The following is a 23,099-nucleotide window of genomic DNA, read 5'->3' as shown; positions in this document are numbered from 1 at the left end:
GATAGACGGGTAGATTTGGGTGGGGTGCTGTAGACTGGAGGGGGCTGGGGTTGACTTGGTTAGATTGAGTGGAGTAGGGTACATTCAAGTGGAAATAAGTAGATTGGAGTGGGGTAGACTGGGGTGGAGTGGAATGGAGTAGGGTAGATTGGATAAGGGTAGGTTATAGTGGAATAGGGTAGGTTATAGTGGAATGGGGTAGACTGGATTGTGTAGACTGAAGTAGATTGGAAAGCAGTTGTGTGGACTGGGGTGCAGTCGGGTAGACTGAAGTGGGGTAGATTGGAGTGGGCTGGTTTAGATTGGTGTGGTGTGGGTGGGTAAATTGGGGTGGGGTACAATGGAGTGTGGTAGATTGGGTGGGATGGGGTAGAGAGGAGTAGATTGGGGTAGACTGAAGCGAAGTTGGGTGGATTGTGGTACACTGGAGTGGAGTGAGATGGGGTGGAATGGGATAAGTGGTATGGAGTGGAGGGGCATAGAGTGGGATGTTGTGTAGGTAAGAGTGGGTTAGAGTCGAGCGGTGTAACGTAGAATGCCCTAGAGTGGAAGGGAGTGGATTGGAGTGTCGTAGAATAGCGTGGCATGGCATAGTGTGGAGTATACAGGGTGTGGTAGGTCAGTGCCATTACAGACACCACATTTTTAATAGAAATGACCATTATATTTGCATCAAAATACAGTTTTACTGCACATAAACGATAATGTGTGCAAATGTCACCACCTAGTTAATATGTTTTGATCGTATTCAATTCAAATATTTGTTTCCACCACACTTCAGAACTACAAAAAATGTGCTTCATTTGTACTAATTCTGGAATATTCAGAACCATCAGCACAGTTCATTTTTTTGCGTGCTAGCAAGAAAACAAAAAAAACAGCCTACACCCTCTCTTCTTACATGATTACTCAGCAGGACTATCACAAATTCTCTCACTTTGCAGTCAGAAAAAAAAGTAAACACCAAGCTCTCGCAGAAGAGAGAGCTTGACATTGACCTATGTCTTTGAAAGCACAGTACATGTAACAAGATAAGAACAAGATTTAAAAGTCTGTTAACAGAAAGCAAATTTGTGGGAGAATACAGTAAACAAGATTTGGGCAACGGGATGGACGAATTCAAGTTGGACAGCCTAAAGTAAATAAATGGAGCCAATAGAAAGCCAGAAAATGTGAGTAACAAACCACAAAGCCAATGGTAAGCGCCTGGCGGAATGCATTCCTAAGTCAGCTTTCTGACTGTCCCCTTGAGAAGTTCAAGGGGTAGCTCCTAATCCATATCTGAAGGCACACAAAGTAACATTTGTCACTCCCAGATCTGAACCATATTGACGCAGATGCACACAACTCCACCTATTGGCGCACAAGAGTACTGCTGTAAACATTTCCAGTCCAGTCTGATGCTTGGGGAATATTCACAAGGTGAGGAACCTGTGGTTACAAGTTTCCAGTGTGGTGAAAAATCTTTAGTTTCCCATTGGGCACAGGATTCAGCTTAGCCTTCGGCTTGCAGGCCTGTTGCCTCCATCACCTAGTGACCTTTTACCCACTTAGCATGCTCTGTTTTATTCCATTTATTTTTCTTATTTCTTTTAGCTTTGCCATTATTTATATTTTATAAGGAACGTTTTGATTTTCATTATCAGTGCCATTCTGAGAAGGCATCATTATCAACGATGTACGTAGGTATTGTCATTATGTCCCTTTCTCACTTATGTGTGACAAAAACATAATGCGCACTTGTTAGGGATTGTTTATGCAATTGCCAACACAAGTCTGCCACATTATCAGTTGTTTAGTTACATACCAGAGTCAGGAATCCTACATGATCAGTTTAAATATATCTCACACGTACAAGGTCATTAAAGGGGTTCCTTCCAGATGCCACCTATGCTGCAAGTCACCTTGCTGCAGAACTCAGCCTTTGTGTCACCATGGAGTCTGACCTAGAGACCTCATTCCAAGGTAACGAGTGGTGGGGGTTGCTTCTCATAGACATGATACTGGCAGATTAGGTTTCTCGTTAGGGTGGAGATTAGGCTCTCCTTGCTGGCAATCACATATCTTATGTTTATTGTAAGATGGTTGTGGGGGAGGGAGGGGTTACCACAACTTCCCTGAGAAAGTCATTTCTGGAGTCCATGGGTAAGGCTGCCAGAAATCACATTGAGGCACTGCTTGTAAGCAGGGAGGGTTGGGCCGACAGTTGCAACTTTTTGTAGGAGTAACTCAGTTGCCTCCAAACAAAAGTGCTGTCATCCCTAAACCATCAGTCTCGCTAGGGAGCAAGAATCCAACTATGACATGGCGCCTCAAATGATGGTGGTTTGGCACTAATTGACAGATATCCTGAGTATCTCTGTCTCACACACAGCAGGTATCCTAAGTACCATTATACAGAGACGTCCGTGGTCTTAGGAGCAATCCTCCTCAACTGAATAGGAAGCACCTAATGAGGCTGTAGGCTGCTCAAGCTTGAACCCTTAAAATTACTTTTCCCCATTTGGTGTTCCTTCTCTGTTCCCATCTCTTAGGATGGCTAAAGCCATAAACATTCCAAAAAACGTCAGACATGCATTAATACAACATCGGGTAGCCACGTCTTAACCCTCTTCATCTGGACCACCTCCGATAGGAGACAATCTCAGAAGTAGAGAAACTTTCCGGACAGATATACTGATACACTTCCTTCTCGTACCTTTCAGGACACGCTGGATATACTGAGTTTGAAAGCGGGCCAGTCAGAGCACTGCACTGACTACATGAAACAGAAGAAAGACTTACAGACATCCTCATACAAGAAAGAAGACAAATCCCCACAACATAAGTCAAAATATCAAAAGAAAAAGGTGGCAGTGATTTCAATAAAACATCCCAGGAAACTTGAGAGCATTGCTGATCAACAAAACATGGGCAGTGACCCTGCTGGACAGCGCAGCAGAAGTCACAATATGTCATCAGATTCTGAAAGATCATCTGGCTGTGACAGCAACTAATGACTTTCTTATAGTCGAGACTGAAGACGGTGCCTTCTCCCACCAACAGGGTTTACGGTTTAAATATCCAAATTGAGCGAGACCTAGAGCGCACTACTAGCGTCATTTTTTGGGAAAACGTAATTGTCATATCCTATTGGCAGAAAAAGACTGGCCACCAGAGCACATCCGCAAACTCTCACATGGGGAAGATGTCATTCTGCCTTCTTTCTCAAATCTTGTTCCGGATGCGGTAAAGGAAGCCTATGCTGTTGACTGGGCTTTTGCGCAGGCACCCATGCTATACCACAACCTACTAGCGTGGGATAAGGATTCCCCCTATCATGTAATACCTATTAGGTCTACACCCCATCCTCAGGCCCAATATCCTGTTAAACATGAGGCTAAAGCTCCAGTGGGAAAAATCCTCACTTGAGTACCAGGGAGTAATAGAGCCTGTGTCTCTACAATGAATAACCCGTTATTCCCTGTTGCGAAACCAGACCTTTCATATAAAATAGTCCTAGATTAAAGTCACTTAAGCAACTACACACACACACATATGCGATACAAAATGAACACAGCAGTGCACTCAACAACATAATGCGTAAAAAATACAAAAACACCATGGATATTTCCAGATTTTCTGCCAAAACTTAGCGCATGAAAGTTCGGACCTGGGTACGTTCTCATTTGGCTCACAAAAACGCTTTTGCTGTTTGCCACAGGTCTATAAGGACAGCCAAGGGTTGTTTTCTGCCCGTGTAATGTCAATATTGCATGATATTGATCTTGAGGCGTTGTCTTATGTGGATGACATCTATCTCCTAGATGACAACCTCAACATTCATCTTGCCAAGGTTGATCGGATCGTCTTAGGATTCACCGCCTTAGGCTACAAATTCAATTTTAAGAAAACTAAAATAGCCTTTCTCAGTGTCCTATTTTTGTTATACGAGCTGTCAAATGAAGGCAAGAGCCTTGCCCGCACTTTCCAGAGAAATGCGCTCAACTTCAACCACCAAATACGATCAAGAAACTGCAGTCGTTACTTGGTTTCTTTAACTTTGGCAGAATTTATATTCTAGATTATCCCAACGCATCAAACCACTCCATGATTTAATTCGCCAAGATTTCTCAAGCAAACACCTGACAGTGGAACACACACTCATCCTTAGAGGATTGCAGTAAGACATGCTAGAAGAAAAAAAACATACACACGTGACAATAATTGATTGTGCCATTGGGTTCACCTATGTCACCTTTAATGAGGACAACATGATGCTCATCACATACAAATCATATTTGACTCAAACGCCAAACAATGTTTTACATCCACAGAAAAGATTCTGGCTGCTGTACAGATGACTGTCATTAAGGAGAGGCCACTTACCCAAGGGAAACACGTTATTGTCGTTACCCCGGTGCTGGCCTTGGAGGCTGTTACCAGAGCAAGCGTTCCTAATGCTAAAGCATTCCATCCACGCTGGATCCAATGGGCAACCTCCCTGACTGCCACTGATGTTGACTACATCTTTGGCCCAAAACTTCAAACAAAAAAATGTGTTCAATACGAACGGCAGTACCCCACACCTACTAACATCTTGCCACTTGACGGGATACCAAAGTGTCATTTACAATGATGGTTCATCACAACCAGCTGTAGGTACAAAAAAATCAATACTCAGCCGCTTGCGCAGCTGTGGGCGGAGTGATGAAGGGTGGTGTATTCCACCCTCAACACACCTACACACAGACCCTGGGGGGACTGCACTGCACAGCACAGCTGGCTGAGCTTAAAGCTTTTATCTTTGCACTGGAAAATACGGATTCAAAACAGCTCACATTGATTGTGTGTGATTCGTACTACTGTGATCAGTCCTACAATGATTATCTCAATCACTGACGGTTGAACTCGTTCAGAGACTCAAAGGGGAACACCATAAAACACAGAACTCTGTGGGGGAGGGTGGCTGATCTAAAGGATAAGCTACCAGATGCTCATGTAGTACATATACTGGGTCATCAAAGTTTAGGAGTACACGTAGGAAATACTTCGGCTGATGAAGTTGCTAAATCTGCAGTACCTATGGCTTCTGTTACTGCAGTAACTAGTTCTCATACAAGATTAAATAATAAGATTCAGGCTTCCGTGAGAGCTTCAGCTGAAGGTAAGCCTCTTCCAAAAGCATAACCTACAAAATATTTCTACCATATCAGTGCACAGAATGTTGTCTTTGCAACAATTCCTGGGGTGGGAGATTGAGTGATCCCCAGCCATGACCAGTGATTAGAACTCATCAAAGCAGTGCATGAGGATATTGCATCTGCTCATGCTGGTATAGCGGCCCCAATATCACATTTAAAGATATGCTTCTGGTGACCAGGCCTATACAAACAGACCAAGCAATGTCCTTTTCTGTGATATTTGCCAGCATATAAAGGGCTCCAACATCAAACGCCCACCGCAGACATCCCTCTTAGTGTCCAATAGGCCGCTACAATGTGTGTACTTGGACCATTGTGGCCCCTTACAACCTGATGGTGCATACAAATACATCTTAGTCACTGTCGATTCATGTTCTAGATTCCTGTGGGTATGGCCACAGCATTTAGCTGACACTCAAACTGTTATTAAAGACTTGCTGGTCTTTATCGGTACATATGTGGTTGCAGCATCCACTCGGACCAGGGACCTGCTTTTGCCTCTAGGGCATTTAGGGACACCGTGAAGACGATGGGTGTTGAACTCCATTACTCTTCCCCATATGATCCTGATGGTATTAGTGTTGCGGAGAGGAGGAATCGTGACCTAAAGCAGTCCTTAACAGCAAGAGTATTAGGTGCAGACCGTAGTTGGCTTCATCATCTATATGGGATCCAGAAAGCACTGAATAATCTGCCAAGACGGTACTTGGTGGGATGCACTCCTTATGAGGTCCTCTTTGGTATACCTATGTATGTCCCAGATCTAGATGGTCCTGGTATGGTGGCAGCAGACACACCATTTGACATCAATGAATGCCTCACTGTCTTACAGGAGCTTCAACAATTTCTTGATGACACTTCCTACCAGTGCCACCACTTTAGGAATAAGGGATTTAACAATATCCACAGGCTGAATTCCTATAGTTGGGGATCTGGTTCGTAAGAAATTTGGCCCATCTTTCAGAGCACTGGTTCCAGTCCTGGGGATCCAAGGCACCAGAACTATCATTGTACCACCACTACCAGGTTCCAAAGGAAAAAGATTTGCCTTCTTTGACATCATCAATTGCACCCTGTGGCCAATCCTGCACAGTAGACCCCGGGGTCCCTTGGGTAGTTCCAGGCCCCCCTATCCCAACAGGATATACCTCTTCAAGAAGAAACAATGCTTCTGAATATACCAGCATGTATAACAATGCTACAAATGCCTCTTCGAGCATGGGGAGGGTAGAGGTAGAAAATTAGCTTCTGCTAATTCCTGTTACCAGTTCACGGACAACTGTCCAAGAAGTGGCTATTACTCAAATGCAACACAAATTGATGACATTGTCTACTATGAACCTCCACAGAAAGTGGATCCATCCATCAATTCTGCACCGGCTCCTGTGTTTTCAGACTGCTTCTGGTTACTTCCTCAATGTGGATGACTTCTTCAGCTTCGTCTACATCTGCAACAGAAACTCTTTCAAAGACACATAGGCTGTACATATGGCTTAAGAAGAACTATTTGGTCTATTCATGGTATTATCTGTGCATACTACTAACAATGCTTACCTTTCTGTTATCGATTGGTTTTGTGACTGTTTTCCTTCTCCTGATGAATGGTTATTAACTTTCTGAACGCTTTGTTGATGAACCAGTGGATGAAGTTCTAACACCATATCTTTCCTCGCATAAGGTCCGAAGAGATTTGTCCTTGTGAACATTTCATTAGTACCAATTCCTGATGGGATTGTTTGGGATAAAGTACCATGTTATGTATGTATGTATGTATATATATATATATATATATATATATATATATATATATATATATATATATATGGGCCTAATGCAGTTATCCAACTTGTAGTTAAGATTTCAATGACTGGTATAATTACACCTGGTGTTGTTTCTAACGACTGGGATGTTAAAACAGTTGATTCTATGCTTGCTGAATTGCAGGATTAGACTGTATTTGAAAGTGAAGATGTGTACATGAGAGCAGCAAATTATGGGGAAATGCTCTGTTATCATCAGGGACATTACCTTCGGCACTGAGCCAACAGACCTAGATCAGTATTTAATTGCATACAATGGGAACATTGTTCAACTCCACCTGTGGGTAGTCCCCAAACAAATGTGGATACATTTGAATATTTCTCTAGGCATGACATTATAAAAGCAGTCATATTATTTTAAATAACCACCTTCTAAGATGAGGAAAATTTTGCTAACCAACGCAAATTAATCTATTCAGATTCCATTCTTTCCTGGCTTGCTATTGAAGGTTATGAGAACTGGAAGAACACTATTGATGTGAAGTGTATGGGGAACACAGATTGGCAAATTCAGGGTAGGAAGGCTTTGTTTAGAGCGTGCCATACTCCTGTACAAATTATGGGCCTGATTTAAGAGGCCCTACCGCCACTTTAGCGCTGCCATAGCATCATTTTTTTATGTTAAAGTGGCTTTTTACACGTGCCATATTTCCAGTGGGGCAGTGCATACATTGAAACATTTTGTAAACCCTTGCACCAGAGCAGGCGTTAAAAAGGGTGCAAGCCATTGAATATAATAAGCCCCTATGTACTCTGCAGGAGTACAGTGGCACTTTCCTAAAATCAGCCCTATATTTTTAAATGACAGTTCAGCAAACATCCTTCTGAGGGTTAGCAAAAAATTAAAGAAATGAACACGTCCACTCAAGCCAAATTCACCAACTGGTAAAAATACTTAAATGACACCGAAGAAGAACTGAATGCTGGGGCCAGAATGCTACCTTTAATTTCTCACTTTCAAGTCCCGGCGGGAGGTATTGTGACCTTTGCACACAAATGGATGTCAGTCACATTTTGTTAATTCCTCATGGGGGTTTCAAGTTTAGCCGGCTAGATCCTTGCTATTTCTCTTGTCAATACTTTGATATAGTTACTACATAAAGTGTGGGAAAACTGTGCCAACAATGGTTACTCACTAACTCCTTAGCAGCAGTTAAAGAACATCTCAGTCTCCTATCGGAGGAAGTAGACTTGAAGGACTTCTTGCTAGGTCCAAGAAAATCCCACTCTAAACAATTCCTGTATGCCATATACAATGAGATCTGGTAGCTTTCTCAAAGGGAAGCGGCTGCATGTTTAAGGAAGATAGATAAAGAAATATGGAAAAGGCGTTAGCTGTTGTTGATATGGCATGAATACTCTCTACAATAGAATATATACACTCAATAATATAGTGTCATCTGCGATTTACATCATTCAGAATGACATCCCATTTACAACATGGGCAGTGCTTTCCATCGTGCAGTTGTGTTAGACATCGCAGATTCTGAAAAAGGCACAATGGATGGTGCTGCATACGCACGTGAACCTGCATCTGAGACTTCTACGCACTTCTGTGCCGTGGATCTGTCTGCCAATCCTGTGACTGATCTGACATCTGCAGATGTGGAGTCCTTCCTGGACGCATTCTCATTTGATGACTTCAGAGGCCTTCAACACATGCCTATTGTTGAATTATTTAACCATTGGCTTTTTTCAAAATATAAAATGTGATACTAAATTGCCTTACTAATTTGGCTCACACTTGGCCTGCTTAGATTGTCATGGTTAACATTATATTTCTTTTGTATGTTTCTAGCTTAGATTTTATGGGGTTTTTTCCGAGCATTTTTAGATTTGGACTCATGCACCCACGCTAGTATCCTTGTTTCGGCAATGGGGAGGGCGCAGTGAATCCATTTTAAATTCCCATTGGGCACAGGAGTCAACTTAGCCTTCAGCTTGCAGGCCTGTTTAGCATGCCCTGTTTTGTTCCATTTATTTTATTATTTCTTTTAGCTTTGCCATTGTTTATTTATTTTTTATAAAGAATGTTTTGATTTTCATTATCAGTGCCATACTGAGAAGACGGAATTATCAGGGATGTACATAGGTATTGTCATCATGCCCCTTTCTCACTTAGTGTGACAGGAACATAATGCACACTTGTTGGGGATTGTTTATGTAAATGCCAACACGAGTGTGCCACATTTATCAATTGTTAAGGTACATACCTGTGTCAGGAATCCTACATGATAAGTATAAATAAACCTCACACGGACAAGGTCATTAGAGGGGTTCCTTCCAGATGCCATCTATGCTGCAAATCACCTTGCTGCAGAACTCAGCCTTTGTGCCACCACGGAGTGTGACCTAGAGACCCCATTCCAAGGTAACAAGGGCTGGGGGGGGGCGCTTCTCATGGACATGATACTGGCAGATTAGGTTTATCACACATGGCTCTCGTTAGGGTGGAGAGTAGGCTCTCTTTGCTGGGAATCACATGTTATGTTTATTGTAAGATGGTGGTGGTGGGGGGGGGTTATCATAACTCTCATCTTCACAGTTCTGCTTTCATCAGTGCTCATTATCCTAATCATTGCGGCTAATGCATTTTATCATAGGGGTTGGGTGGAGCGAGCCAAAGAGGTCTCAAAGATTGTGAGGACTATAAGAGTGACTGTTGACAGTAATGGCGTCCTTTACATCCATCTCCACAAAAAAGTGATGCATTTATTGGGGTGTTTGGACCAGCTGTGAAGGTTAATGCAGATGTGACAGTTGTGCCCAGAAGTAGGGCCAACTTTTTCTGAATAACTACTGAACTTCTTCCCCAGAGAAGCCAGAACCTGCAAGTGCACAGTGGCTTGGAGAGCCTCCTATTCTCACCGAATAGGATCAACCAATGAAGCAAGAAATTCAACTTCATCTTTTGAACGTCTGAATCAACTCTGAGGAAGAGACTGGAAACATAATCAAGACACTGAATTGTCCACGAGCAGTACGGTTTCCTCAAGAAAGAACAGTTCCATCCTTTGTTGAAGACCTCTTGGAAGACTTACCTGTAGGGGGACAGGAGGCTTCTTCGGTGTATCCCTGGGGGCCTGAACCAAAAATTGAGCTTCTGCTCTCAAATGGTCTTCAAGTAACAGGAGTTGCCGGCTCAGAGGCAGTGTTCAAACTCAAGACACCACAGGCAGATGTGATGGAAGTTTGACAAAGAAATGTTTTTACAGCATCTGTGAAATGGCCTAAATAGCTGACCTATTTGCTTCTGAAAGCTGCGGAAGTTCTTCAGTGATCCACCGAGCGGAGCTTCTAATCCACATTAGCCAATCAGTCACAGCTGAACCCTCATGACCCACCTGGCAGCGGGTGAAGGACTATTGAAGGGGAAACAACTTTCAGACCAAACAGGATATTCATGAGAGTTGGAACCTGCAGGAAGAAGCATCCATCAAAAGCTCCTCTTTACTGATGCTCTTTATTGCCATTCACCCTGAATAGCAGGTTCACATAAGAAAAAAATTAGAGTAAATCTTCAAATCTGGCATTAAGTGTTTATTTGTCATAACATATGAAATGGTTACTTACAAGTAGTAGTAGTTTTGCAGCTGGATGAGTTTTCTGGATTCACATACTGTGCAGATATTCCGCCATTTAGTGGTTTGGTTCTCAATCATGTCTTGTCTGACTCCCCCCCTCCTTTTGGCCTCAGATGTGCACCTTGAAGGTCCTTGTGTGTGGTTGCCATCTTCAGATTCTTTCCCCCGCGACTTGGGTAGTTGGAAACTTCCTCCTTCTTGAAGTGGTGTTCACTTTGTTTGTTCCCTTCCGCCCCCCCCCCCCCCCCCCCCCCCCCCTTCCGGGAAGGCAGGTGGGTTGCATGTGAATACAGAAAACTTTTTAAGCAGCACATCTAATCCTACAGGTAAACATTTTGTTTTGTTTTATGAATCTTGGTATTTGTATCCTTGGGGAGGACGGGTTGGAATGTGCTTGAGTTATCAAGCAGGTGATGTAGTATTCTGCCCCACCTGTGCTTCTTTGTTTATCTTGATGTCCACATAATAGTGTTTCATTATGGTGTGTGAGGATGACCTTGTAGCGGCAATGCAGATGGGGCTGATGGGCTCGTTTGCCAGGATTACCAGGGTTGCACCCTTCTTTCTTGTTGAGTGCGTCCAGGGCCTTGTAAGCAGTTTTCCCTGCCCTTGTGTAGCAGGTTTGGACAATACAATCTACTGCACAATGGTCCCTTCTGTTATGAGTGTACCTTTGCATGCCTGGCAAAGAAGTATTGATTGCAGTTTTTTTACTGTATCGTCTCTTGTAGGTAGTACACAAGTGGTTTCTGCACGCCCAGGGTGTGTAGCACCCTTTCAGCCCAGGTTTTGGGTTATTGGAAAAAGGCCGGTAATTGGATGCTCTGGCCGACGTAAAATTATGATACTACCTTTGGTAGAAACTGTGGGTTTGTTCTTAGCACGCACTACCTTGCCCTTGTGGATTTGGGTGTTGTAGTTCTAGCATGGTGAGTGCTTGTAGCTCGCTCACCCTGCGAAGCGATGTGATCGCTACTGGTAAGGCAGTTTTGAGGGTTAGGAACCTCAGTTCTGTCCTTTGCACAGGCTTAAACTGTTCGACCATTAGCTGTGTGAGTACTAAGTTCAAGTTGGACATTGGTATTGGTGTCCATCTTTCCATCTTGGTGGAGCTACATTCTTTGATCCTTCCAGTAGTGTGAAGAAGTCATCCTCTTCTCTGTGCTCGGTCTTCACGCCTTCCTAAGGATTTCCATTGACCTATGGGGCGCATGAAGGTGTCCGAACTCTAGGTATTGAGGAGCCATGCTGCAAGATTGAGTGCTCCAGATAGCACGTTTTCCATATTTAGCACATCCTGCGATGCCCATTTGGGTATGAACTGTCCTCTGGACGTCTCTATTAGGTCTGAGTACAACGTCTGTCTCACCCACTGTGGGGTTATGTGTAGGAGTAACATCTTTGACTGTTTGAATTTGTCCATTACTCTTGGGATCTGGGGGGGAATCAGTGGAAAGCTGTATGCAAATCTCCCTGACCAGTTCATCGACAAGACGACATTTCCTTTGGACTGTCAATGTGGAAATCTGTTAACAAAATCTTGGCATGTTGTATTCTATGGGATTGAGAACAGGTCCATGCTGGTCTGCCCCACTGTCTGAACAAAGTGTCCAGTATCTCTTGGGAGGTGTTTGCTTATCTACTCAGTCTGTCTACCTCTGTGTTCTGCTCTCCTGGGAGGTGTATCGCTACCAGAGTCGTCTTCTGTTGGGGTGCCCACAACCATATCTCCTGTGCTAGTTTTGATAGCAGGAACAACTCAGTTCCTTCCTGTTTGTTGAGGCAGAACACAGTTATGTTGTCCGCCTGGATGAGAACTGTCTGTCCTTTTATTCGTGCCTGGAAGGCTCGAATTTCTAGGAAGCGAGCCTTGAGTTCAAGTAGGTTTAGGTGTTTCACTGCACCTGCCTGGCTCCAGAGGCCCGAATTTTAGGTTGTCCATGTACACCCCCAAAAATCTTGTGGGATGCGTCCATTGTTATGGTCACCGTAGGAGCTAGTATCTTGAAAGGTCTTCCTACCGTTACATGCCATGTTTTCCACCATCCCACTTCTTCCTGAATATTTGCAGTTACAACCACTAGATCCTCCCAGCGGCTTGTCACAATCTGTTGCAGAGCCATTCAGATATGGGTGTTGTGTGCAATCTTGCATGTGGAATGAGTGGGATGCACAATACCATCATGCCCATTAATTTCCTACCCTTCAGGTAGAAGCAAGTTTGCTCGGTTATTGCCTTGGCCCTCCTGGACACTGGGTATGCATGTGCGGTCTGTCGCCACCAGGAATATTCTCCTGTTCTGGGTGTGGAGAGGATTTCTCATGGATTATGATGAACCCCAGCTGTTGCAGCATGGAGATGACCATTAGGATGTCTTGAGCTTGTTTTCACCAGTTAGTCATCCAGGTAAAGGTAGATGTATATACACAGTCTTCTTTAGTGTGCAACTACTGTCACTAGGCATTTTATGAACACCCTCGGTGCTCATTTTATTCTGAAAGGTTGCACTCTGAACTGGTGTGTACTGTGCCTAAAACGTATCTGCGGTACCATCTTTGGTTCATTGGTACAATGGTAGGCATCCTTTAAATCTACAGGGCCATGTAATTTTCACTCCTTAGGAGTGGGATTAAATCTTGTAGTGTCATTTAGAAGTATAAACTTGATTAGATATTAAGAGTTTTAGTACTGGTCTTCACGTTTGGTTTTCCTTACGTACCTTGAATTACGCAGAGTAGGTACCTCTTCCTGTGTCCCTTGAGGGGTCTTGTTCTGTCTCATCTTTTGATGAGGTGTAGGAAGTTGGCTCTGTATGCACTATTTCAAAGTAAGGAATAGTATGCACAGGGTCCAAGGGTTCCCCTTAGAGGTAAGATAGTGGCATTCTAATGCTCTATTTTGTGGTAGTGTGGTCAAGCAGTAGGCTTATCAGAGAGTAGTGTTAAGTATTTGTTGTACACACACAGGCAATACATGAGGAACACACACTCAGAGACAATTCCAGGCCAATAGGTTTTTGTATAGAAAAATATATTTTCTTAGTTTATTTTAAGAACCACAGGCTCGAGATTTACAAGTAATGCTTTAAATGAAAGGTACTTCACTTAGGAACTTTGAATTAGCAAAATAGCATATAGTTTTCACACAAATGACATATAGCTATTTTAAAACTAGACAGTGCAATTTTCAATAAGTCCTGGGGGAGGTAAGTGTTTGTTAGTTTTTGCAGGTAAGTAAACCACCTACGGGGTTCAAGTTTGGGTCCAAGGTAGCCCACAGTTGGGGGTTCAGGGCAACCCCAAAGTTACCACACCAGCAGCTCAGGGCCGGGCAGGTGCAGAGGTCAAAGTGGTGCCCAAAACGAATAGGCTTCAATGGAGAAGGGGTCACCCGGTTCCAGTCTGCCAACAGGTAAGTCTTCAGAGGGCAGACCAGGGGGGTTTTGTAGGGCACCGGGAGGTGGGGGGGGGGTCAGGGGGGTGGCACAAGTCAGCACAGAAAGTAAACCTTCAGCGGCACGGGGGCGACCGGGTGCAGTGTGTAAACAAGCATCGGGTTCGCAATAGGATTCAATGGGAGACCAAGGGGTCTCTTCAGCGATGCAGGCAGGCAAGGGGGGGCTCCTCGGGGTAGCCACCACCTGGGCAAGGGAGAGAGCCACCTCGGGGTCGCTCCTGCACTGGAGGTCAGATCCTTCAGGTCCTGGGGGCTGCGGGTGCAGAGTCTTTACCAGGCGTCGGGTCTTTGAAGCAGGCAGTCGCGGTCAGGGGGAGCCTCGGGATTCCCTCTGCAGGCATTGCTGTGGGGGCTCAGGGGGGTCAACTCTGGCTACTCACGGTCTCGTAGTCGCCGGGGAGTCCTCCCTCTGGTGTTTGTTCTCCACAAGTCGAGCCTGGGGCATCGGGTGCAGAGTGCAAAGTCTCACGCTTCCGGCGGGAAACGTGTGTTGTTTCAAAGTTGCTTCTTTGTTGCAAAGTTGCAGTCTTTCTGGAACAGAGCCGCTGCCCTCGGGAGTTCTTGGTCCTTCTACATGCAGGGTAGTCCTCTGAGGCTTCAGAGGTTGCTGGACCCTGGGAACGCGTCGCTGGAGCAGTGTCTTTAGAAGGGGGGAGACAGGCCGGTAGAGCTGGGGCTAAAGCAGTTGGTGTCTCCGTCTTCTCTGAAGGTTTTTCAGTTCAGCAGTCCTCTTCTTCTTAGGTTGCAGGAATCTATCTTGCTTGGTTCTGTGGGCCCCTAAATACTAAATTTAGGGGGGGGCGTTTAGGTCTGGGGGGTTAATAGCCAATGGCTTCTAGCCCTGAGGGTGGCTACACCCTCTTTGTGCCTCCTCCCTGAGGGGAGGGGGGTACATCCCTATCCATATCCCTATTGGGGGAATCCTCCATCTGCAAGATGGAGGATTTCTAAAAGTCAGAGTCACCTCAGCTCAGGACACCTTAGGGGCTGTCTTGACTGGCCAGTGGCTCCTCCTTGTTTTTCTCATTATCTCTCCTGGACTTGCCGCCAAAAGTGGGGGCGGTGTCCAGGGGGCGGGCATCTCCACTAGCTGGAGTGCCCTGGGGCATTGTAACACGAAGCCTGAGCCTTTGAGGCTCACTGCTAGGTGTTACAGTTCCTGCAGGGGGAGGTGTGAAGCACCTCCACCCAGAGCAGGCTTTTGTTTCTGTCCTCAGAGAGCACAAAGGCCCTCACCACATGGGGTCAGAAACTCGTCTCTCAGAAGCAGGCTGGCACAGACCAGTCAGTACTGCACTGAACAATTGGGTAAAATACAGGGGGCATCTCTAAGATGCACTCTGTGTGCATTTATTATTCTGAGAAGTTTGATACTAAACTTTCCAGTATTCAGTGTAGCCATTATGGAGCTGTGGAGTTCGTTTTTGACAAACTCCCAGACCATATACTCTTATGGCTACCCTGCACTTACAAGGTCTAAGGTTTTGCTTAGGGGCATAGTGCTCATGCACCTATGCCCTCACCTGTTGTATAGTGCACCCTGCCTTAGGGCTGTAAGGCCTGTTAGAGGGGTGACTTACCTATGCCATAGGCAGTGTGAGGTTGGCATGGCACCCTGAGGGGAGTGCCATGTCGACTTAGTCATTTTCTCCCCACCAGCACACACAAGCTGGCAAGCAGTGTGTCTGTGCTGAGTGAGGGGTCCCTAGGGTGGCATAAGACATGCTGCAGCCCTTAGAGACCTTCCCTGGCATCAGGGCCCTTGGTACCAGGGGTACCAGTTACAAGGGACTTAACTGGGTGCCTGGGTTGTGCCAATTGTGGAAACAATGGTACATTTTAGGTGAAAGAAAACTGGTGCTGGGGCCTGGTTAGCAGGGTCCCAGCACACTTCTCAGTCAAGTCAGCATCAGTATCAGCAAAAAGTCGGGGTAACTGCAACAGGGAGCCATTTCCTTACATGAGGTCTTTGACTTGTCGCGGCAGTTGAATGCGTTCTTGTTCCCTCAATTGCAGTGGTGTCTTGATGAGATTGATGCAGTATCCGTGCTTTAATGTATTTAATAGCCAGTTGTCTGAGGCGATTGACCTCCACTCCTGGAGGAATCCTCCTATTCTTCCCCTACTGGTGTTATGTGGCGGGGATTGTGGAGACAGTCACTTGTTTGCTTATCCTCTCCCCCATTTGCAGGCTGGCTTCTCCCTCTTGGTCTCCCACAAAAGGGCTGTCCCGCCGGGCGCTGCCACTGTTGTTGTGAGGAATGGTGCGCAACTTGCTGCCTGAAGCCCTGGAGTTGATGTGGGGCTGGTGGGAAAACTACCCTGCCTGCTGGTACCCTGGTGGGCCTTCCTACTCTCCTAAATGATCTCCTGAAGTTCAATGCTCCCACTGCTTTTGCAGTTTCACTGTCCTTTTCTATCTGCTGTAGTGCCTCTTCCTCAGTGGTTCCAAAAAGGGCTTCTTCCGTGAAAGGCATGATCATCACTGATGCCTGTACCTCTGCGTTTAATGATGAGACTCTTAGCCAGGTACGCCTTTTGAGTAGTGCTGTGCACATCGGCCTGCGTCTGCCATGTCCAATGCCAATTTGAGGCAGGATTTGGCTATGTTTTTGCCCTCCTTGATCACTGCCTTGGCTCTTTTTAAACTCCTCTTGGAGATGTTGCATGAGACTCCATTTCCTCCCAATGCGGGTGGACGAAATGGTTGAAGGGTGCATTAGAATTGGCAATTCTCCATTGCATAGCCACTCCCCTTTCCATTATCCTTCCGGACAGATCTTTAGCTCTCCTTTTCGGATGGTGGCTTGGTAGATGTGGTGCATTGTTTCTCTTCCTGGCAGCTGCCATTAATATGGAATCTGCAGGCACATTTCTCTTGATGTAGTGAGGGTCTTGTGGGGAGTGCTTGTATTTCACCACTCATGGGATTCTGGCTTTTGCTGTGGCTGCCTTTTGGGAAACGTCCTCCAGGACACTTGGGAGCATAGGAAAATATAGGTTTGCATTCTGTGATGGCATGAGAGTTTCGAGGAGGAAGCACAAGTCCTCCCTCTCTTACTTGAGCTGGACTCTGTGTGTCTGCCGCGCTGATGAGTCCACTGTATATGGACAGGTCATCTGGTGGCGATGGCCTCCAGGGGTAGTTGTCAACACCCTCTTTCGGGGTTTTGGTGTTGAGATCATACCACATGGTGTCGAGCCGGCCCTGGCCTTCGAGAGTGGCGGATTCACCTTAGTCTGAGAATTGCACCTGCTTCTCCTCTTGCGGCTCTGGCGTCGAGGGTGTCTCAATGTCTGGTTGGTCCTCTTCATTATCTCTCCGCTCCGAGGGTTCCAAAGCGATGTGGAACACCCTGAACGTGTCAATCTTCTTCTGCTCGGCCATGTGCAATTGTTTGGTCTCCGCAGTCGAAGAAGCCTTCCTTTTCTAGATCGCCATTTTTTTGGGACTTCTGCTCTCTGTCCTTGTCCTTCCCCCTTTCTCTTGAGCCTGCTGGCGTCATGAATTGTTAAGAAGGTTTGAACTCATCTGTGTCCGTTGTTCAGGACAAGTGCTGCTCTTGATGCTTGTGTCAACCTTCGGTTAAGTGCTTCAATGTCAACGCCGAGGTAGTAGCACCTGTGTCCTTCAGAGACTTGGTTACCTTTTGCCACTTCTCAGCGTCTCTTGCCACTCTCCTTGTGGTCTCCACCCTTTCAAAATCTGGGACATTCTCCTCAGCTTCCAACAACTCCCCGCCCTCTGCCAGCTCAGCCTCTTACACAATCTCTTCCTCATTGGAAAGGCCTAGCTCTTTCAGGGACTCATGTTCTCTGGGTGTGAGGCATTGATTAAGTCTCACCTTCAGTGTCTTTAGGTCTAATTCTCAGTAGGCCTTGCAGTCTTCGGCACTGTGGCCCTTTGGTAGACACAAGTTGCACACCTCATGGGGGGTGTCTGCACAAACCTGTGATGGCAGTTGGGCAGAACTTAAAGGGGGTGTTCTTGATGCCTCTGCTTTCTCTGACCATGTGGTGCTCACCAGCGGGTTTCCCCTATCAGGGTTAAGAAGGCTCAGCTTCTCTGTCTTTCAAGCATTTTGTGTCTCCTGGTTATCTTCAGTGCTTTTTTTGGTGGTAAAAAAACGGTGGTGTTTTGAATAAAATATTCGGAGCTTCTCCATCGTGCTTTGAGACCCAAAGGTAGAAAAAAAGAATCTGAAGCTAGCGACCACACACAGGAACTTCCAGGACACACGCCAGACGTCACACAGGGGATGGACTTACCACCCAATGGTGGTTGACAACGGCCAAAAGAATAAACAAAAATAAATTAAAAAAAATAATAGACTGACAAGATAAGATTCCACACCCAACCACTAGATAGTGGAACAGATGCACAGCATTTGAATCCAAAAAAGGATTGATGCTGCAAAACACTGATATCTTAACTGGCTGCTCTAAAGCTGCTGTACATATTTGTACTAATGTTTGACAAAGAAGCCCGATACTGCAAAAAGACATTAGTTTTCCCTTCTTATGGCTGTAAACCATTGCCAACTTTCAATTCTGTTTTCCCAGGCATCCCAATATATTTTGCATGAGGATCGCAGAGAACAACAGCAATGTATACTTTAGGACTGACCTTGTCTGCCGAACTATTAATCATTTTGCTTTTCATGATCAATCACAGGAACATGTGCTATACAGACAAGGTATCAGGAAATCTTGCTCAATTAGGTCACATCTTTGTTACATAGCCTTGGCACCTTGTTCAGGTACTTTCGAGATCAAAAATCTTTTTTAAATCTCAATTTTAAAGAAAGCAGAATATCTTCTTCCATCTCACTCCTTGAGCTCCCAAACTTCCTGGGCTGCTTTTGTGAGATCAAGCCAAAAAATGTAAGTGGAAGACAGGGTCAACCACTCTCTTCAGCTAAGGCCCAGCCAAACTCCAGTCCCTACTTGTTATGTATTGAAAAATGGTGAAAGGCTAACTCAGCAGGTGTAAGTCCTCCAGCCCACCAAAGGGTGTACCTCACTCTCCTCATCAATGGAAAACCCACATATTGGCCCTTTGGTTAAGGTTCCTTCCTCTAGGGCAGAGGTCTTCAAAATTTTGGATGCTGGGACCCCCTTGTCAAAGTTTTCAGGTGTGAGGACCCCTTCCTGTCAAAAAAAAATTGTAGAACTTGATACTCCTCATCAGCGACAAGCATAAACGCCCCCAATATCTATGGCAAATCATTTTTATGGTAAGGGAATATTAGTAGACAGTATTTAGCAAATCAAAGGTTTGTGGGCGACTGTGGTTTGGAGTCAGAGACTTACTACGCAGTTCAAACAAAAAATCTCCCAAAATAAGTGCCCAAAAATATACAATGGTACTTTATTTTTCCCAATCAAAACATAATTTAACAAAACTTATTTGGATGATAACATTTCTGAACTAGTGTGATGGGTGTGCCTGTTTTTCTCCAGAGAGACGGTCAATTTGTGGATGTATTCTTGCTACTGCCATATTCAGGTTGTGCTCCACCTCTAGTCTTGAACGGTACTTCGTCTTTAATACTGCCAATGATGAGAACCCAATCTCACATAAATATGAGGAGCTAAAAGGCAGAAGAACCTTGACAGCAATTTTTGACAAACCTGAATGTTCTTCAGACATTGCCAGCCAAAATTCTCCCAATACCATTTTGTTGAACTGCATCTGGAGAATACGGTCACTCTGGACCTCAGTTAGGTCTTCCTGAAGGTGCACTGGAAGACAGGTACCTGCACCCACTAGGAAAGGTTGAAAGACCAAGTCATTGACATGATCAGTTTCCTCAGGAAAGTACTTTTCTAAACTATCCCTGAGAGAAGTCAAGTGATTTATTATGGCCTCAGCAGCACTTTCAAGTTCATATCCTGTCTCCTCAAGAGCTTCTGCTAAACATGGGAATGCCTCAAGCAGGCCATCTTGAATTAGTCTTCTCTACAACTCCAGTTTCTTCTTGAAGGCAGATGTTTTTTTTTGTACATGGTGAAGGATGTACTTTCAGCTCCTTGCAAAGACAAATTCAAGGAATTTAATTTTTCAAAGATGTCTGCAAGGTCTGCTAAAAGCACAAGCCAACGGGGATTACATAGCTGTTCTGCTTTGTAGGGGTCCACATCCAGAAGGAACTGTCGTACTTTGTTTCTTAATTCAAAAATACGATTCAGAACCTTCCCTCTGGATAGCCATAGGACTTCTGTATGGAAAAGCAAACCATCATGTTCGGCTCCCATTTCGGCACATACAATTGCAAACAGACGAGCTCTAGTTGGGTGTGCCTTTATGAAATTATCAATTTTCACAGCAGAATTCAACACTTCCCCAAGTTCTCTATCCATGTTTCGGACTGCAAGGGCTTCCCGGTGTATCATACAGTGGGTCCATAGAATATGAGAAGCCACTTTCAACACTTTAGCTTTTAGGCCTGCCCTAGCCCCACACGTGGAAGGAGCACCATCGGTACAGATCCCAACACAGCTCTCCCAATTTAAGTCATCGGAGCACAGGAAGTCATTGAGAATATCAAACAGGGCTGCTGATGTTGCATGTCCCTTGATTGGTTTACAGAATAAAAATTCTCCTAATATTACAGTTTTGTGGCAGTATCGGACATAAGCCATTAAATGAGCTTCCTTGGATAAGTCAGTTGCTTCATCCAATTGCAAAGCAAACAAACTGGATTTCAAGCGTGTTAGGAGTTGTCTGTGGATGTCCTCTGACATGTCAGAGATGCAATGGCAAACTGTTGTGTCTGAGTTGGGTACCATTTTAAACTTCTCTGCTGCTTTTTCACCAAGCATTGTCCTGGCCATGTCAAGAATTGCTGGAAGAATCACTTTTTCCCCCTCTGTAAAAGGCTTTTTGTTTTTGGCAACGTGGTATGCCACTTGGTAAGATGCTTTCAAGGCATTTGTTGGCTTGGAGACCAGATTTTTCAGTGTCTTTTTGGTAGATGATGTCTTCCAGCTTTCTGGCGAAAAAAATCTGTATTTTTTCCTACCAGTAACCCATGTGTAGTTTCCAAGTGACGCTTTAATTTGTTTGGTTTCAGACTTTCGTTAGCCAAGGTCATGCCACAAACCACACACTGTGGCCTGATTTCACCATTTATGGTGATGCAGGTGAATCCAAAATTCAGGTAGGAGGTATCATATGACCTAATTTTTCCAGGTCTTTTCTCACCGTCTGTTTCAGCCTTTCGTTTGAATGCCCTACCATCTTTCTGCAGCAGGAAACGATCCATGGCAAATGTGTGTTTGACCTACGGTACAAAATTCCAAAGTTCAATATTACTGAATAGCTCAGACTTGCTGCTACATGCGGTATAGCTGTCTTTTAAAAACAAAAAAAAACAAAAAACTCTTTTCAGTTCTCAGAATGTCTACAAAAATCTTCTTATTTTCTTTAAAAACACAAATAACACAGTCAGTTCCTTCCACGTGATTTAAACAGAAATTGCAGCAGCCGCATGTTGAAGTGGAGGGCTTTGGGCACCGACACGTTTTTATTTACAAATTAAGCACTGCATAAAGCAGGTTCTCTGGAGCAGAGGTGGATGGGTAGCTGCATGCAGGTGATGTCCAGGGGCAAGAGGTCTAGATTTTGAATGTAAAGAGCCAACCCAAAAGAAAACTACCAATCTATGCTGGTACTCTGTGTCTTCCATAGGCAGGGCACTGGAATTAGGCAATTTTGTTTTTCTACTTTTCCACATAATTAAGAATTTTACACATTTTCAAGACAAATAATTACCTGCTGCATAATCTGCAAATGTTAACAAAAAATGCAACAAGCTGTTCAAAAGTTACTAAAAGATACAGCCAGAGTCTTGTCTTGCAGTGAACCCAATACTCCAGACGGTTTACTACATGTGCGTACGGGTGTTTTCACACTATACATCATAATATGGCACAAAACAATGCAAGGGCCTGCACCTAGTGACCCAAAAACCATCACCTATGAACTCTGCAAAAAAAAATTAGCACATTCAATAAAGAAAAATGCAGTTGTCAGCATCAGTACACATAAAGCAGCAAATATCAATGCAACAACCAACACATAACAAAATATCAACCAGCGCCTAACACCCTGGTATTCACAATCCGTAACCAAAACCCAACATCTGCACATAACCCAAAGTTTTGCTCCTATCTAAAGGCCAGCATCCTACAATCCTACAAATAGCAAATATACCTTGCCACAAACATCCAAAGAATCATGACCTCAATCTGCTACTTTGTTTTCCTGATTGAAAATATATTGCCCACAAATTGAGACCTGGTTTTTGCTAACGTTAAATAGTACATCTGTGCCAATCTGATTAGATTTGTTTCCTCTCTTGCCACTCTGCATGTGCAATTTTATTGGTTGGGATAGTTGGCAAGCCTCTCTTCTTTTTTAAGAACTCCTAGAGATCTCACTTTCTCAGTATGTCTTTCCCTTTCTTGGAATACCCCCTCCTCCCAACAACCAGGTGAGGACTAAGGCTGTCAGCTATATTTGTCAATGTACAAGCTGTCCCCTGGTTTTCAGCACAGCGTTACACATGATTTATTAGGCGCTGTCAGTTCTGTCGTTACCTTGTGAAAGCCACATCTGACTCCCAAACCGAGGCAGGGAGATAAAACGGAGAGACGGCAAATGTACACAGAAGGGGCAGATAGACACCAGCATCGACACTTGGAAGACTCGAGCGCAGTCCTATGACTCATCTATGCCTTATTATGAGACAAATCAGTTGGGAAAGGAAAAACGAACATATGTACAACTGAAAGCCAAACAAAATGCAGTTACAAGTAAGATGCCGCCTGTTTGTGTTTTCTAGGACGCCTTTGTTAAACTGCTGCTCCTTTCAATTGGAACAGGCATACTCAGGCTCGGCAGGCTAACAGTTATTGGCCACTTACGATATGATAAACTTGTTTCTGCTTGACGGCTTTAGGCCATCTCTACACGTTTGGAATGACTTTCACTCCCGATAGAAGCAGCACACATCAGATCGAACCTAATCTTTTTATTAAAGGGAAATAC

The sequence above is a fragment of the Pleurodeles waltl genome, chromosome 9 (genome assembly GCF_031143425.1).
Source record: "Pleurodeles waltl isolate 20211129_DDA chromosome 9, aPleWal1.hap1.20221129, whole genome shotgun sequence".
Lineage (NCBI taxonomy): Eukaryota > Metazoa > Chordata > Amphibia > Caudata > Salamandridae > Pleurodeles > Pleurodeles waltl.
This window is presented reverse-complemented; position numbering follows the sequence as displayed.